The sequence below is a fragment of the Lithobates pipiens genome, unplaced genomic scaffold (genome assembly GCF_037356315.1).
Source record: "Lithobates pipiens isolate NorthernLeopardFrog02 unplaced genomic scaffold, aLitPip1_a1.2 Scaffold_8, whole genome shotgun sequence".
In the NCBI taxonomy this organism is placed as follows: domain Eukaryota; kingdom Metazoa; phylum Chordata; class Amphibia; order Anura; family Ranidae; genus Lithobates; species Lithobates pipiens.
The window spans coordinates 139,199,055-139,217,774 of record NW_027507903.1 but is presented as its reverse complement, the minus strand read 5'-3'; positions in this window follow the sequence as shown (position 1 = coordinate 139,217,774).

Genomic DNA, 18,720 nt, shown 5'->3' with positions numbered 1-18,720 from the left:
GCTAGGCCTCCTCCTTTTTTCCCTATCCGGTGTTCGGTTAGGATCCTGTAGTTTTCCGGCACCAATTCGGTGAGGATGGTGTTGCAGTCAGAGGTTAACCAGCTTTCGGTGATGAAGAGGCAGTCTACATTGTTCTCGATGATGAAGTCGTGTACTTCCAGTCTATGTTTGACTGCAGACCTGGCGTTAATCAATGCACAATCTAATTGTAGTAGTCGAGTAGATGTCTTCCTGTGGTTGGGAGCTGCTTGTCGTCCGGTTTTTAATAGTTGTTCTCTTTGAAGTATTTTTTGTATGGAAGATGGCAATGTGGTGTTGATGTTCCTTAGTCTGTGCAGAACTTCAGCTGAGTATTTGAAGTAGCACATGGTTTGTGGATGCTGTTGATGGTACTATGGGCCTAAGATGATGATCCTGATCAGGGTATTGATCCTGAGGTGGGGCTAGGTATCAGACTTGCCGCCGTGCTTGAGGCTATTAGCGCGCAAGTTGATCAGGGGATGCCTAATATGGATGCGGAAGGAGTTGTATTCGGTTGCTGGCTGTTCCAGCTACCTTTACTTAAGGTGAAGGTCTCCGCTCAGAAAAGAAGTCTGGCTGTGATCTGGAATAGTCGTCCTAGGATAGCGTAAAAAATGGAAAGGAGGCCGGAGGTAGGGGTATGCTAACCTATGGTTGTTCCTGATTGTTCCAGAGGAAGGCTCCTCAGAGTCTACAAGGCCGAAGCCGTAGCTAACATATAGTCAGAAAAAAAGAAAGAAAAGAGACTTTTCCCCTGCTGTTGTGTCCCGCTTTTAACTTGCGTACCAACACCAGGAGAAAAGAAAAGTAGCTACCTTAGGTTTCGGTGAACACATAGGACATTTGATTAATATCAAAAATATTTTTTATTTCTTTCTATACATAAAACAATAAACCTTGATTGAATTGCATCAATCGATCCTAGATGTTTACACAACATTAACCAAAGATGACCCAAAAATCATCCTTATCTGCACAGTTCATACACCCTGACTTTCAACAAACAAAACCAGACATACTCATACATACAACAATAAAACAGATAGAGGCGCCTCCTATGGCCATACATATGGGGATATACCGAGTATGATCAAATTGTACCAATAATACACTTCTATTTGGAAGCATGAGATAAAAATCTCTCGGAAATCTGCGCATGTATGGTCATCAAAGTAGCAGTAATTGGAAATGGGGATAATTATGACCAGACAACGGTCCTAATTTCTCATTAGTACCTCCATTTAACCTATATAGCAATTCTCTTCGGTTGAAAATAGGAATATCTCAGGTTCGTGATTATAACAGTCTCATGAAGATCTCTCAGTTAGTTCAGTCAATTTATTATAACTCTGAGGCCGCGTACACACGGGCGGATTGTCTGCCCAACTAGGTTCGTCAGACAATCCGACAGACAGTCCGTCCAAATTTTGAATGAACGGACTTGACTACACACGATGAACAGACAGTCCGCTGAAAACTTGCGCGATGACGTGTACAGCACGTACGACGGGACTAGAAAAACGACGTCCAATACACTGCAATGCAACCTTCGGCCGTGTAAATCCTTTCTGAGCATGCGCCATACTTAGTCCGTCCAACTTGCCTACACACGAGCGGACTGTCCGCTGAAACCAAGTTTGGACGGACAAAACCAAGTTTCAGCGGACAAAATTACGGAAATTCCGAAAGACAAAGTCCGTCAGACTGTCTGCTGAAAAAGTCCGCTGAAGCCCACACACGAGCGGATTGTCCGCTGAAACACGGTTCAGCGGACTAAGTTGGGCAGACAATCCGCCCGTGTGTACGCGGCCTCAGTCTCCTTCTACTTAATCACTTATAGCAAAGTGTAGCAAACCTGAAGCCTTCACTTTCAGCCTTTTGTAAGCAGTGGCATAAATAACAGACAATACTGAAAATGTAACAATCAATGGCAGTGAATTGAATATATTCAAATCCAGTTGTATTTAAAGTGCACTATTTGTCACACATGTCAGGCTTTCCTATGATACTGTGACTGAAAGTTCCATATATTCAGCGATTCCAATATTACGCTCCTATTAGGAAGCATGAGATAAAAATCTCTCAGAAATCTGCACATGTATGGTCATCAAGGTAGCAGTAATTGGAGATGGGGATAATTATGAGCAGTCACCAGTCCTGATCTCTCACTAGTACCTCCATTAAACCTACATTGCAATTCTCTTTAATAGAAATAGGAATATCACAGGCTTGTGATTATAAAAGTCTCATGAAGATCTCTCAGTTAGTTCAGTCAATTATTATAGTTCTGAGTCTCCTTCTTAATCACTTGCAGCCGAGTATAGCAAACCTGAAACTGACATGTGAAGCCTTCACCTTCACTTTTAGCCTTTTGCAAGCAGCGGCATAAATGATAGTCAATACTGAAAATGTAACAATCAGTGGCAGTGAATTGATTATATTCAAACTCGGTCGTATTTAAAGTGCACTATTTGTCACACATGTCAGACTTTCCTATAATACTGTGACTGTTTTAAAGTTCCATATATCCAGCGGTTCCGTAAAAAATGCCTTGCACCAAAAATGAATGGTTCTCAGACACACTGGCTTACCATACCCTGGGGATTTCACTCTGATTGGCTGTGTCAATATATATATATGAGATTCTCAGGCAGTTCATCAGACAAGCTGAATACTTGGATGCAATCTTTCTCCACAAACGATTTTAGTCGATCAAAAGTCCAATAAATGTGTGTAGGATCTTTCACCACTTGTTTTATAACATCCAAGTCTCACCACCTCTGTTATACTGAATCCACTCCAGGGTCTTTTGCAATCAGCTGCGCCGGAAGCCTTTCAAACAGGTGTCTGTTCAGATGCTCACTCATTCAGATATTCCATATTTCCGATCCAAACTGCTAATACTTTGATTCATGCCCAGAAGGCCGCCTACTATCCACACAAACGTCAACGCGTTTCGCAACGTGGCATCACATAGCTTCAACTGGACGTGTATTTGATCACCCCTGCAGTTTTTATTTTTTGCGCTATAAACAAAAATAGAAAATAGGAGAAATAAAAGTTCATAGACTCCAGAAACAATCCCAACAGGGTGTAAAGTCCTCAAGGTGCAAATAGGAACAGTCAACTCAAATGTTCATAGGGGGAGAGAAATAAAGACCCAGCTCCAAGCCATCCACCAAAACCGTCAGTGTGAGCAGAACTCCACGTGCGATGACACTCCCTATGGTAATGCACTTACCACACTTCTAAAGGTTTTGGGCACATCTGATAATAACTGGTTCCTAGGATTCCTCAATAGTACACCTCAAATCCAGCGACTCTCCACCAAGCATCCATTCACATATAAGAAAGATCAAAAACACGATCTCCAAGTAGGAAAAGTCTTTGATCTCAAAACACATTTTTGTTCTGCTAACAAAAAATCTCAGTCTTGCAGTCTTTCTCCAGGCACTGCATTACCATAGGGCAGTGATGGCGAACCTTGGCACCCCAGATGTTTTGGAACTACATTTCCCATGATGCTCCACTACACCGCAGAGTGCATGAGCATCATGGGAAATGTAGTTCCAAAACATCTGCAGTGCCAAGGTTCGCCATCACTGCCATAGGGAGTGTCATCGCGCATGGAGTTTTGCTCACACTGACGGTTTTGGTGGATGGCTTGGAGCTGGATCTTTATTTCTCTCCCCCTATGAACATTTGAGTTGACTGTTCCTATTTGCACTTTGAGGACTTTACACCCTGTTGGGATTGTTTCTGGAGTCTATGAACTTTTATTTCTCTTATTTTCTATGAAATTATATTAAGCGCTGTCAATATAGTATATCTTACATTGTGTATGATTCAGGAAGTGTATGTACTATATATTTGAATATATCTAAGCCTTTTATGATAGCTGCTTATTAATTGGCATCCTACTGAGAGCACTGGGATCAGTGGGGAATATTTGTTGATAAATACTTTTCAGTGATATTTATATTATAAACAAAAATAGAGCGACAATTTTGAAAAAAAACGCATTCTTTTTTACTTTTTGTTATAATAAATATCCCCCAAAAATATATAAATAAACATTTTTTTCCCTCAGTTTAGGCCGATATGTATTCTTCTACATATTTTTGGTTAAAAAAAATCGCAATAAGTGATTATTGATTGGTTTGCGCAAAAGTTATAGCGTTTACAAAATAGGGATAGTTTTATGGCATTTTTATTAATAATATTAATATATCGCGATCAGCGATTTTTATTGTGACTGTGACATTGTGGCGGACACATCGGACATTTTTGACACATTTTTGGGACCATTGTCATTTATACAGTATTCACTGCTATATAAATGCAGTGATTCCTGTGTAAATGACATTGGCAGTGAAGGGGTTAACCAGTGGGTGGCAGTGTAGGGGTTAAGTGTTCCTAGCGGTGTGTTACGAACTGTGGGGGGGGTTGGGCTTTCATTTAGTGAACACTGATCTCTGCTCCAATCACATGGAGCAGAAATCAGCGTCACTAGTTGCTAGGCAGAATGGAGAAATGCTGTTTACACGGCATTTCCTCCATTCAGCCGTCCTGTGAGACGATGGCGGGTATGCCTGCGGCGATCGAGTCCACGGGACCCGCGACCGGACTGAAAGGGGTCCCGACCGGTAGGGCGGCATTGAAGATTGGACGTACCTGTACGCCAATATGCCTGCCTGTGCCATTCTGCCGACGTACATCGGCGTGCGCTGGTCGGGAACCGGTTAACTGACAATCGTGCGACGCTGTACCCAAACAACATGTATGTTCTTTTTTCCTCACAAATGGAGCTTTCTTTGTTGGCATTTCATCACCTCTGCAGTTTTTATTTTTTGCGCTATAAACAAAAACGTGCGACAATTTTGAAAAATATATATTTTTTTTTACTTTCTGCTATAAAACAATTCCAAAATAAAATATAAAAAAAAAATGTATTCATCAGTTTAGGCCAATATATATTTTTCTAGATATTTTTGGTAAAAGAAAAACGCAATAGCTGTATATTGATTCATTTTGCGCAAAAGTTATTGCGTCTACAAAGTACAGGATAGATTTAGGGACTTTTACAAATTTTTTTGTTTGTTTTTTACTGGTAATGGTGACGTATATCGGCGTGAGCTGGTCGGCAAATGGTTAACCATTGCTCTAGCTGTGTTGGGCTGACATTCTAAATGTATGGCATGCAAAGCAATGCTCCTCATATTCTGCAATAAAACACTTGTTTACAGTGGGGCATCTCTGTGAATAGGTCCTAAGACAAGTCTATCTCTAGTTGCCAGGTCAAAAACCTGGAGAAGACCCAGTATAGCTAAGCACTGCTAAGCTTCCCCTGCCAGATTCTATGTTAGGAATTCACCGTTTAAAGCCACCCATAGCGATAGGTATTGATATGATTTTTTTTTAGGAATTTGTAGCCCATGCCTTAGCACGGGAGGTCAGCTACTCCGCATGGGTGCCAGTCAGAGAATGCTTTGCACTTTGAGTGAATGCAAAGCGTTCTCTGATCATATGAGGTGGGGCGGTGACGTTACACTCTCCACCTTGCCCAGTCGGAGAACAATTTGCATCCATTTAGAAAATCCAAAGCTAAGTGGCCGTGCCTGCAATTATTCTTTAAGATTTTTATCATGGCATATTTTTATTTTAGTAAAATGTCAAAGACTTAAAGTATTATTTTATTATACTCTGAAAAAATATTTGCAAGCCTTTGTAAATTTGGCCTGGTTACCAGAAAGATGCAGGCTGGGAGTCCCCTCAATGTTATCAGATGGAACAGCAAAAACAGGTGTCACATTTTCTGTAAAAAGTGAAAATCCTTGGTATACTTCCTGGATCCTGGCATCTGACATTACACCCACCTGGAGGTGGGGTAGGGTCTGTTGTAACACCACTGACCACCTAGTATACTGCCACCTAGATCTGACAGATGTGCTTGTATACTCATTTCACATGTGAGTGCAATACATATTACATACATTTTTATTGAGTTTTAAAATAATACTACACTCAGGTAGTGGCACTCTCTCTCCCCCTTTCTTTTCTTTTTGTTTTTTACCTGAGCTCATACAGTATAATAAACAGTTCAACAAGTGATTAAATACATATTAACACTTCTACATATAGAATACTACATACACTTACAGGATTTTTAAAATAGCTATTGTGTTTTTTTCTATTTTTCTTATTATAGAAGAAAATGATAGATACAGTATTATACTTATATCCTGTTAGGCTTAAAGGGCAAGTTCACCTTTACAGAAAAATCTGTAAGGTGAACTTACACTGGACCCCTCTCCATCCTCCCTGGGTTCCACTGACCTGGAGCCCTGGCAATCACCCGCTAGGAGACATCGTATAGCCACCTCACCGGTCCATGGGCTTAGAAATCCCCTCGGCTTAATCTCCTAAACTTTCCTCGTCAGGAGGTACATTTAGGAGCATTCTAATTGGGCTGCGCCGACCAATCAGAACCCACATAGCCCGTCCTGTCACCGCATTCAAAAAGGAGAGAAAGCTGCTAGGATTTCAAACCCGGACTGGCAAAGCGGCTATACGATCTGTCAAAATGGGTGATCGCTGGCCTCAGGTACTGCAGGACCGGGTATGTTGGGACGGGGGTCCAGTGTAAGTTCACAGATTTTCTGTAAAGGTGAACTCACACTTTAATACTGTGCTGAAGTAGCTTTCAGCAATGAAAACCAAGAGGTGTTCATCCATCTCCCCTCTCCAAAACAAAAAAAAAGGTTTTGCCTTTAGTCATACTTTTGTTTCTATTAAACCTTCCATGTAAAATGTGTGATATATGCAGCCATATATGTCCATTATTTTCTTTCTATTGGCATTCTACCATTACTACTCCTGTTCACAGCACAAGTCTATCAGTAAGGCGACCTACTAAAACAATAGTTCCCCATTGCAGCTGTTGACAGCTGTTCAAGGAGAGACAAATTAAAACTGTTGTAACTGTCTATTTTTTACTATTTATATATCATTTTTGTCTTGCAAATAAACATTTATTTTAGAGTACACTCATAGGATTGACAAATTCATATGGGTTTTCTTTTTTTTTTTTTTCATACTTTCTATTGTTTTCTGGGTAAATTGTACAAGCAAAAAACAGAATGTGTCAAACACTTGGAAGAATGGTAAATACAGTATGTGTGATTCATCTGATAATAATTTGTACTCTTGATGTAATAGTAATTGTTAAGCATTGGTGAACATTGGTACACTACACATTCCTTCTTTAACAGAAGTGTATTGATGTTCAACTGTCTTTAACAGAAGTACACCTGTCGTGTGATGAATATGGGGATTGCCAGGGCTGATACACTGATCAAAGTTTATCTGGTTTAGCAGGGACTGACTGAAATTCAATTACTGTGTGACCTTCCCTGCCACCACCTATGACCAGCTTAAGGAAAGTCAAAGACAAGCCAAAAGGTTTCCTTTAATATGTTTGACACCAGACAGGTGAGCCTTGTAGATGATCACTTTATGTTTAGTTAGATATGATACCTGCTAATCAGTCAGCTTCTAGAAGTTCTAAGGCAGCCCATAGATCATGAGATTTTCTGTCCTTCCACCATGGGTGGAAGGACAGAAAATCGCCTTATTCCCCTATCAACATACTCAGTGTTGATGGCGGAATCTCTTGCACAGCCTTTTTGTATTCTGCCAGCGGGTAGCACGGGTAGCCATCCCTGCAGGCAGAATGTAATGATTAGAGTTGCCAGCTATAGCCGGTGGCACTATTCATTCAGGAAAAACCCTAACAGGCTGGTTGATAAATAGATTGACCTAAGTACAACTAGGGTGCCAATACATGGATCAAAATGTGTTCATAACTATGGTGGATGCATTACATATCTTTTGTTTTAGGCTTTTTCCCTTTAATTTCACCTGGCGATCCAACCATTACACTTCAGCCCCAGAAGAATTTACCCCCTTCCTGACTATGCCATTTTTTGCAATACAGCACTGTGTCACTTTAATTGCATCACCAAGAGGACCCAATGCAGGTCGATATTATCGAAGGCCTTTTTGGCGTCTCATATGGCTTTTCTAAAGCTTTGTTCACATTTTATCTGTATTTAGTAGCATATCATGTTTCTGTTTCAAATCATGTTTTGGACCTCTGTTTTATGCATTTCATATCAATTAACATTATCACTTTATGTATGTTGCATTCATTTTTGTCAGTTTATATCAGTTAAGATGGATTTCCTATGAATTTCAGGACCAAAAATGCAAACACTTGCTTATCTGTACACTACAGGTAAAAACACACTGTAGATTGAAATCTGAGCTTGTTAATCATGTGAATAGTAACATTTATACCCATTACACTAATTTTACCATACTGCACATTAATGCAGCTAGGTGCAGCTATTGTGAATGAGGCCTAAATACTCAGAGCAAAGCAGAAAGCATATGTTCTTAGGCCCTCTCTGTAATAGGAACTCTGCATGGAGCTGTTTGCCAATAGTAGGCAAAGAGGGGTATTAGTAACTCCCATGAGTTCAGCAGTGGGTAAAATGTTCACCTTGAGCTACTGAGCTTAGTAAATGGGAATATTTAAACAAAACATGTAAGGGTAACCTAGTAAACATTTAAAAATAAACCTGTACAATATTTTTGTTTTTATTTTTTAATAATTGTTACCATTTTTTTAAAAAGTGAAAATGATATCCAAAAAGACATACATTGACTTTAGGTAAACACTACAGTAACAATTCAAAATAGTCACCCACTGAAATCACACTATACCTTCCCTGTCAAAATGTGTCAATAAAAGGAGTATCTTTAGAAAAGTTTGTAAATGCTTACCTTTTCCATGCTCCATCAGATGCCTTTCCATTCAACAGAAATCCTCAGGTAAAGTTTCTTTTTGGCATGACAGCATTTAAAAAACAAGCATATTTGCAAAATATGAGAGAGGATACTTACATTTCCTGCCACCTACACTACCAGAAAAAGGTTCTGTTCAATAGAAAAACCCCTCTGAATTCTGCAAGGAAGCTGACACTATTGAGAGTGTTGATCTCCAGAGTCCCTCATCTCTTACTATTTGACGTGTGGACCCCTATATCATTACAGAACATTGTAGAAGTCAGCAGGAAGAAACAGAGCTGCACGGGACATATGAGTATGACATTACACCAAGTTACTGCACAGAATTCTGGCAGTGTTGGAAATAGGAAAGATAGGTAGTTCCTCTCCTTTTGCAGTTGTGCCTGGTTTGGAAACATGTTTGTCATGACAGTCACTTTACGCAACAGAGTTTCTTTAAGGTACAGATCCACTTTTATAAAATAGTACTTATAAGGAAGCTTGCTGATGGTTTTGATACAAAAAACTCTGTTTTAAAGTTTAGTGTATGAGCAATAACTGTAATTGATAAGTATTTATTGTAATTATTTGTAAGAAACTGGCCTTTATTAGGTAATAAATATAATGAAGTGCAGTAATTATTTAGGGTATTTCATTACTCTAAACCAGGGGTCTGCAAACTTTCTAAAGAAAGGGCCAGTTTACTGTCCTTCAGACTTTAGAGCGTTGGACTGTGCCCAGGGAGAGTAAGCAATGCCCGATATTTGGTATTAGGCAGAGAAATAGTTGGTGTCAGTGGGAAGAAGAGTGCCCCATTTTTCATTTTTGTTGTCAGCGGAGGGAATTATGCCCCCTTGTTGATGTCAGTGGAAGGAATAATGCCTCAAAGACTGGAAAAAGGAAAGCAAATGACCACAGTTTGGAGACCACTGCTGAAATCTAAGATCTGGCATCATGGATTACTACACATCACTGTTCATTGAGTTGTATTTTACAAGCCTCATTGTCTTAAAAAACATAAGTTCCTGAGATCATCAAGATTGGCCACATTCAGAGGCCTCTATGGTCTTGCTGAGATCTAACAATATACATTCAAAGGTGAGTGAAATGCACGTTAACCAGGCAACATGTACAGTGCCTTGAAAGAGTATTCATATCCCTTGAAATTTTCAACATTTTGTCATGTTACAACAAAAACGTGAATGTATTTATTTTATTGTAATTTTGTCCGATGGACCAACACAAAGTGGCACATAATTGTGAAGTGGAAGGAAAATGATAAATGGTTCTCAATTTTTTTTTTACAAATAAATATCTGAAAAGTGTGGCGTGCATTTGTATTTAGCCCCCTTTACTCTGATACCTCTAACTAAAAACCTAGTGGAATCAATTGCCATCAGAAGTCACTTATTTAGTAAATAAGTGTCCACCTGTGTGTAATTGAATCTCAGTACAAATACAGCTGTTCTGTGAAGCCCTCAGAGGTTTCTTAGAGAACCTTAGTGAACAAACAGCACCATGAAGGCCAAGGAACACACCAGACAGGACAGGGTTGAAGTTTAAAGCAGAGTTAGGTTATAAAAAAATATCCCAGGCTTTGTACGTCTCACTGAGCTTTGTTCAATCCATCATCCAAAAATGGAAAGAGTATGGCACATCTGCAAACCTACCAAGACCTGGCTGTCCACCTAAACTGACAGGCCAGGCAAGGAGAGCATTAATCAGAAGCAGCTAAGAGGCCCATGGCATCTCTGGAGGAGCTGCAGCGATCCATCGCTCAGGTGGGAGAATCTGTCCACAGGACAACTATTAGTCGTGCAGTCTGCAAATCTGGCCTTTATGGAAGAGTGGCAAGAAGAAAGTCATTGTTGAAAGAAAGCCATAAGAAGTCCTGTTTGCGGTTTGTGAGAAGCCATGTGGGGGACACAGCAAACATGTGGAAGAAGGTGCTCTGGTCAGATGAGACCGAAATGTAACTTTTTTTGCCTAAAAGCAAAATGCTGTGTGGTGGAAAACTAACACTGCACATCACCCTGAACACACCATCCCCACCATGAAACATGGTGGTGGCAGCATCATGTTGTGGTGATTCTTGTCTTTAGCAGGGACAGGGGAGCTGGTCAGATTTGATGGGAAGATAAATGGATAGATGGAGCCAAATACAGGGCAATCTTAGAATAAAAACTGTTAGTCTGCAAAAGACTTGAGACTAGGATGGAGGTTCACCTTCCAGCAGGACAACGACCCTAAACATACAGCCAGAGCTAGAATGGAATGGTTTAGATCAAAGCATATTCATGTGTTTGAATGGCCCAGTCAAAGTCCAGATCTAAATCCAATTGAGAATCTGGCAAGACTTGAAAATTGCTGTTCACAGACTCTCTCTATCCATTCTGACAGAGCTTGAGCAATTTTGCAACGACGAATATGTCACTCTCTAGATGCGTAAAGCTGGAAGAGACTTGCCCAAAAAAACTTGTGGATGTAATTACAAAACAAGGTGGTTCTAAAAGGTATTGACTCGGGGGCTGACTACAAATGCACACCACACTTTTCAGATATGTATTTGTAAAAAAAAAATTAAAAAACATTCATAATTTTCCTTCCACTTCACACTTATGTGCAACTTTGTGTCGGCCTATCACATAAAATCCCAATAAAATACATTTAGGTTTTTGGTTGTAACGTGACAAAATATGGAAAATTTCAAGGGTTATGAATACTTTTTCAAGGCACCGTACCTTCTTATTTAAAATTTCCCCTAAAAATATAAACATGCGGTACTGTTTGTATTGTACAGTATTAGCCACCAATATTTTGGTGTGTTGCTTATTATTATTCAAGTATCATTACATTACATTGGGGTTTGAATTATACATATGAACAAATACTCAAAACTGTCAGCATGTGTACTCTTTGTAAACCAGATTATAATGTGTAAGTTGTTTAATTAATCACATTAAAGGCATATAATTGTTCACTTTAAAGATGAGGTTAACTCATAGCTAAATATGTTTAGATCTTAGAGTTCACGTGGCTATTTGTCACAGTACCAGAGGTCTGTGTTATATGTAGCAATGCATTATTACCTGTAAAACTCTATGGAAGGCTGAAAGCTGCTGTGGCTGGATGAGCCTGGATGGTGCACCAAGTAAGTGATAATGTTTTGGGCTGTATAGAGCAGGGCTTTTTTTCACTTCAGACATTCATCCCTGGGTATTTACCACCTGTGCCTTCCACCCACACAAAAACACCAGATTCTCATGCCCAGGCATGAGGCCTAAACTTCAGTTTGAAATCTTTCAGTAGGAAGAGATTTTATTCTCTAATTCATCAAGGCAAGCTTTCTGTAATAGATTAACAATGGAGTTAAAGTAGTATTAAAGTCTAAAGTTTTTTTTTTTTTTTACCTTAATGCAATCTCTGCATTAAATTAAAAAAATGCCCATTTGCCTGTCCAACCCCCCCATCTCTAAACCCTTACTTGGCTCCATGTCTCCGCCACCAGCTCCAGCGTCGCTCTCATGACTTCCTGGTTTACAGGAGAAACTGAGGGCAGCTGAGCCATAGACTTCTGCCAGTCAGAGACTGACTCTGTGGAGACGGGTCACACATCTCTGGAGCTGCTCCGGTGAGTCCTGTATGCCTTTTGGTCCATTTCAGATCCAAATTCAGACAAAAATTGGGGCTGAAATCAGATCTGAATGGAGACACATCAGGCCCCTGCTGTGAGCATGGGTGGGGCTGTGCCTTCCTGGCATTTACTGCCAAAGTCACAATATAACAACCCAATGGCAGGACCCTGGCATACTCTGAAAACAGAAGCGGTTTTCTTTTTAGGGAATACAGCCTTAAAAAAAAAAAATACATTACATATTCCAAGCATTTGAATATCTGGCAAGCCTCTCCTCACAATGTTGTCTCCACAAGTAGTATTAGATTGACATAAGCAAATTTATGATGTGTGGGTGTTAAGATATGTGCCAGTGAAATGTGTAACTATTAATTATCACTTGACAATAAACATTGAAGTTGTTCCAGCAGTTGAAAAGGCAAGCCACAATACCAAGCCTCCACATTCTGTTTACTGTAGATAAAGTCTTGACTAATTTCCAAAATGCACGTAGATTATAAAATTTACAAAGGAATTAAAGGCACTTGTGATACTGGTTGTCAGCATGTAAAGCAGGCATACCTGTGCTTCCCCACGATGGGAAAACATGGCCCTGCATGGGGCACAGATATAATTACCCCATATGATCGAGGATTAAGAAATAGGTACACCCTTGAGTTTAAAAAAATTTTTGTGTTACTCCCCATGTGTATTTGAACTGATGTTAGTAGTTTACAACACTGAAATTATAATTTCTAATCCTTTATTAGACCATACGTTCTCTGACATGGCTGGGAAACAAGGTGAGGGAAGTAGGAAGACAGGGAGGTCTAAATGTACACTGAAAAGGTGTACCTGATACCAGGTATGAATGACCTTCCACACCTTGTGACTCACCAAATGCTGGAAGGGAACATTTATTGTAACAATGCACAGTAATTCAAAGACCAAAAGAATAGAAAGCAGCAATAAATATCTCAACAAATATATGGAAAAAGTTCCAAAATAACATATGAACTTAGTAATTAATAAGAGGACACATGACTGACCCCTAATCCCTATACTAAGGGGGTCCTATGCTGTTCCTATAAGTAGTGTGCAGAGGGTATGGCAAGCAGCCTTTCACTGTCACATAGGATGACGACATGTCTCCGTCGGTTCTCCATCTGGGGCTCAGCGATACCAGCTCCCGTGACGTCCTCCCGATAACCAGGCAGTGAAACCAGACATAACAGTGGCTTTACCATTGACCAGAAAATATCAGCAACTCTGCCTCTCTGTGTCCACAACACTGCAATAAATCGCCCCGTCAGCAGCCTGCTACACTGTCTGTGCTCTACAATATCTTCCTTGCCACAAGCCTAGGAACAGTTCTTCCTTTTCCTCTTCTGCAGAGCTCTGGTAATGCTGATATCTGTAGATCAAGAGCAACAGAAGCTTATTCTCTCTGGGGACTACATCTTCCACGAGACCTTGCTCCCCCCGGCAGTTTTTTTTCTTTTCGCAGACTTCAAAAATTTACATTACAGCTTCTTCTGCTCCCTGGTGGTGGATGGGGCTTCCATCTAGTCATTTCTGTGGATGCACACAGCCCTGGAAATGTTCAGTGATTTGTCTTTCTCTCTCTCTCTCTCTCTCTCTCCCCTCCTCTCCTTACTGGCAGGCAAGGAGAGGGAGAACAGCTGCAGCACTGGCTGTGCGTGAGTACAGCATGTGTGACACTGTCCGTGTTTTGAGTATTTAAAATGAATTTGAAGCACAGACATGGACAGGCATTCACAGGACTTCTTTACTTAATCACACAGAAACGGGCTGTGTCTCTACGTGATAAACTCACCAAGAGTCACTATGCCCCTTTTCATGAAAAAGGATATCCAGAGACAAGGAATATGCAAATGTGGTCATTGCACCTATTGTCCTTTTGGGTATCTACGGGCTCTAGGTTCATATTACCCAATGGGGAACTATTTTACCCACATTTTCACGCTGATTGCAGCACCCAGGGGGTTGTTTACCTTATGACTTGCAAATGCATTATATTCTATGTCAGAAAGACTATTCGCCAACTACATCAAAGGATTAAGTATCACATTTATTCTTCAACCAATGGTAGGATGCTAAGCCATGTAAGCAGACATTTAGATCTGTATCATAGATCCGTTACTTCTCAGGCCACCTTTATAGTCTTAGCAGTTGTACTGCAGGATCCCAGGGGAGGTGATTGGGATAAAAGGATATTACAACACAAAATCAAATGCAGGCATACCCCACTTATTTATTTACTAAAGCTGGAAAGTGCAAAATCAGGCTCACTTCTGCATAGAAACAAATAAGCTTCTAACCCCAGCTTGTTCAATTAAGCTTTGGTAACAAAACCTGGAAGCTCATTGGTTTCTATGTAGAAATGAGCCTGATTTTGCACTTTCCAGCTTCAGTAAATAAACCCCATTGTGCACTTAAAAGTGGGGTATGCCTGTGGATAGAACGTTTTAATGCCACACATTGGCCTGGCATTAATGAAGTCCAATCTTACAAGTCATTCCTGTAACAGTATCATTGGTGACTTGTTCCTTACAGTGTTTAATATGTGGTATATTTCATCTAATGTTACGCTATATATACTTTTGAACGTTCCTCCCCTTGTTGCGATATCTGTTGCTATCACTATTTAGGCCTCACATCCATCCATGCATATTGTTTATGCTTTTTTTGGTATTCCTTGTATGCTCATATATACTTATTGCCCAAATTTTATCTTATATGTTTTGTCTTTTTAAGTACATAACTTCATTATATGTTTTGTTTTATTATTTGTTATTACTTGTTTCAACTGTCTCAAAAAATCTGTTTTTAGTTTGCAGTGGAACTTCTCACAGTATCATTTTTGGCTCCATGTGGTGTGTTGGTCTTATGTGCGGCCAAGTAGCTGCAGTCTCTTCCCATTTGGGATGAGGTCTGCAGCTTTTGTGGTCCAGGACTGTTATATTCTCTATTTCATGGTCGTCATCCTATCCACCATTTAGGCTTTTACCTTCTGCCCCATGCAATGTTTATAGCATTGCCTTCTTGGAGTTCACACTTAGGGGAGCTCTCAGCCCTGTGCTCCACAGTGTGACGCTCTTCCCGCATTGTCTAGTCTGTTGCATCTGCTTGGTGGACTGCGCATGTGCGGCTGTGATGGCGCTGCGCGCGCACCTTTCCCCTGGCCAGTCAGGTGATGCGGAAGTCCAGCTGCATACCTGATTGGTACGTGCATATAAGGCTAACATTTCAGTCTTATATCATGGCAACCACCCCAGACATTTGTCCCTTTGTGGATCCAGCCATCTCTTACTACTTTATCCAGCTTGGTATGTACTCTTGACCTTTTATCTAACCACTGATGTTAATGTTATCATTCTCAAATTACTTATTGGCGCTACTCCTATCTTTTTAGATGGTGTGGAACTGAAGCCCTTGTGCTCACTGTGCTGCCTATTAGAATGGAAATTAGCCCTTTATGATACCAATCGTTCTGGGTCTAATACTGGTCTACTTTCTTGACTTTGGTATGCTTTATATACATTATTTACTATTATTATCAGGAGACACTACCCTTATATTGTTTGTTAGACAGCTCTTTTTGAAAATAGTTTTCTATCGAACTATTCTTATTGTTATTTTGTATAGATATATATATATTTATATATACCTTTAGGTGGCTCGTTTGCTGCTAGGCACAGCTCCAACCCCAAGTACAAGATCAGTTATATAACATTTATTCAGCTTGTTGCTACTCACATTTTTTATTAAGGTAGGCCTTGTCAGGACCTTTACGCCTGATTGTACATTATCATTCTCTATATGGTGTGAGCTGTTTTATTAACTATAGTTATGCCTTCCTTCTTTTGCCTGTTCATTTTAGGCCATGCACCTTTCTGGTGCACGTATATTAATACACGGCTATACTGTTTTTACCTGGCACGTTCCCACATATCACCTACTGCATCCTTTGCCATAGCCTCTTTTGATTGCTGTTTTGGTGTTCCCTGCATTTCTTGAGACTTCAAATCATTATTATATATTACAATAATTGTTATTTACTGCCTCTTTCTCTCCCTAGAATATTTATCAAGCACCTGAAGAAGCGATTTTCGCAAAACATGTAGAGCTTTTTTGTATAGTATAATCTAGTACAGTCATACATGTCTATTATGACATGGTTTTGACATTCATGATCCATATTGGAGAGGTTTAGTTGTCTACTGCATTTATTTGGCAGTATTTTAAATGTTTTTAATGTATTAATTGTTTAATAAAAAAGTACTGTATATTTTCTAAATTTTTTGCCTGGAATTTTTTTTCCATGTTTCTATTTAACCATTAATCACACACAAAAAGCGCCCCTGTCCTCATGTGCTTGCATGCAGAAGCGAACGCATACGTAAGTCCTGCCCACATATGAAAACGGTGTTCAAACCACACATGTGAGGTATCGCTGCGAACGCTAGAGCGGGAGCAATAATTTGGGCTCTAGACCTCCTCTGTAACTTGAAACATGTAACCAGTAAAAAAATAAAAAAATAGTCGCCTATGGAAATTTTTAAGTAGCAAAGTTTGGCGCCATTCCACAAGCTTGTGCAATTTTGAAAGGGTGAAATGTTAGGTATCTATTTACTCTGCGTAACTTCATCTTTCACATTATGCAAAAACATTGGGTTAACTTTACTGTTTTGTTTTTTTTAAAGCACAAAACTGTTTTTTCCCCAAAAAACGTTCAAAAAATTGATTTGCAAATACCGTGAGAGATAAAAATTTGCAACGACCGCCATTGTATTCCCTAGGGTCTTTACTAAAAAAAAATCATAATGTTTTGGGGTTCTGTGTAATTTTCTAGCAAATAAATGATGATTTTTACATGTAGAAAAGAAATGTCAGAATTGGCCTGGGTGCTCCAGAATGCCTGATGGTGCTCCCTGCATGTTGGACCTCTGTGTAAAAGTGTCATACATATGGTATCGTCATACTCTGGAGTAATAGCAGAATGTGTTTTGGGGTGTAATTTGTGGTATGCTGTGTGTGAGAAATAACCTGCTAATATGACAATTTTGTGGAAAAAAAAATCTTGATATTGCAAAAAATTGTGGGAAAAAAATTACAACTTCAAAAAACTCACCATGCATCTTTCTAAATACCTTGTCTTCTTTCCAACAAGAGGTCATTTGGGGGGTATTTGTACTTTTCTGGCATGTTAGGGTCTCGGGAAATTAGATAGGCCATCAGTACATCAGGTGTGATCAATTTTCAGAGATTGGCACCATAGCTTTTGGACTCTATAACTTTCAGAAAGACCAAATAATATACACCGATTTTGGTTATTAGATATGTAGCAGTATAAATTTTGTCCAAAATGGCGCTGTGCTGCTGTCTCAGCCAATGAGGTGGTGTGTCCCGGGCAGCTGAGAGACTGCTGCAACATCGCTGGATCTAGATGGGGCTCAGGTAAGTATTAGGGGGGCTGCTGCACACAGGAGGCTTTTTATCTTAATGCAGAAAAATGCAAGATAAAAAACCTTCTGACTTTATAACCATTTTAACCCCCCTGACGGTATTCCCGAGTCTGGCTCGGGGTGGAATTTTTATGCCAAAAGCGGAAACCCCCGAGCCAGACTCAGGACCGCATCACTGGATCCAGGAAGAGGTTTACTTACCTTCTCCCTTGGATCCAGCGATGTCCCCCCGCTGTACGAGCGAGCCGTTGCGACGCACAGGGATGGAGATCGGCGCCAAATTCAAAAAGTGAAACACACAGTATACATACAGTATAATGTAATCTTACAGATTACATTGCTGTATGTAATTATTTCACATCCCCTTTGTCCCTAGTGGTCTGCCTAGTGTCCTGCATGCAGTTTTATATAATAAAAACTGTTCTTTATGCCTGGAAACTGGAGATTGTCCATAGCAACCAAAACTGTCCCTTTACATCAAAAGTGATTTTAGACCAGCTAGAAAACAGCGATAATAAATTGGAATCACTCGCAGAATTGAGGGATAGTAATTTGTGGGGAGATCCGTCATCAAATACTGAAAAGTAATGACAGTGACAATTCTGCAACTGAGCAAATTTCAGTGTTTTTGATTTGATTACATTATTGAATAATTTTTATTTTTATATTATTATTTGGTATAATTATTTATAGTTATTTATTATATTATAATTAATGATTTCATTTTTCAAACTTTCTCATACCCGG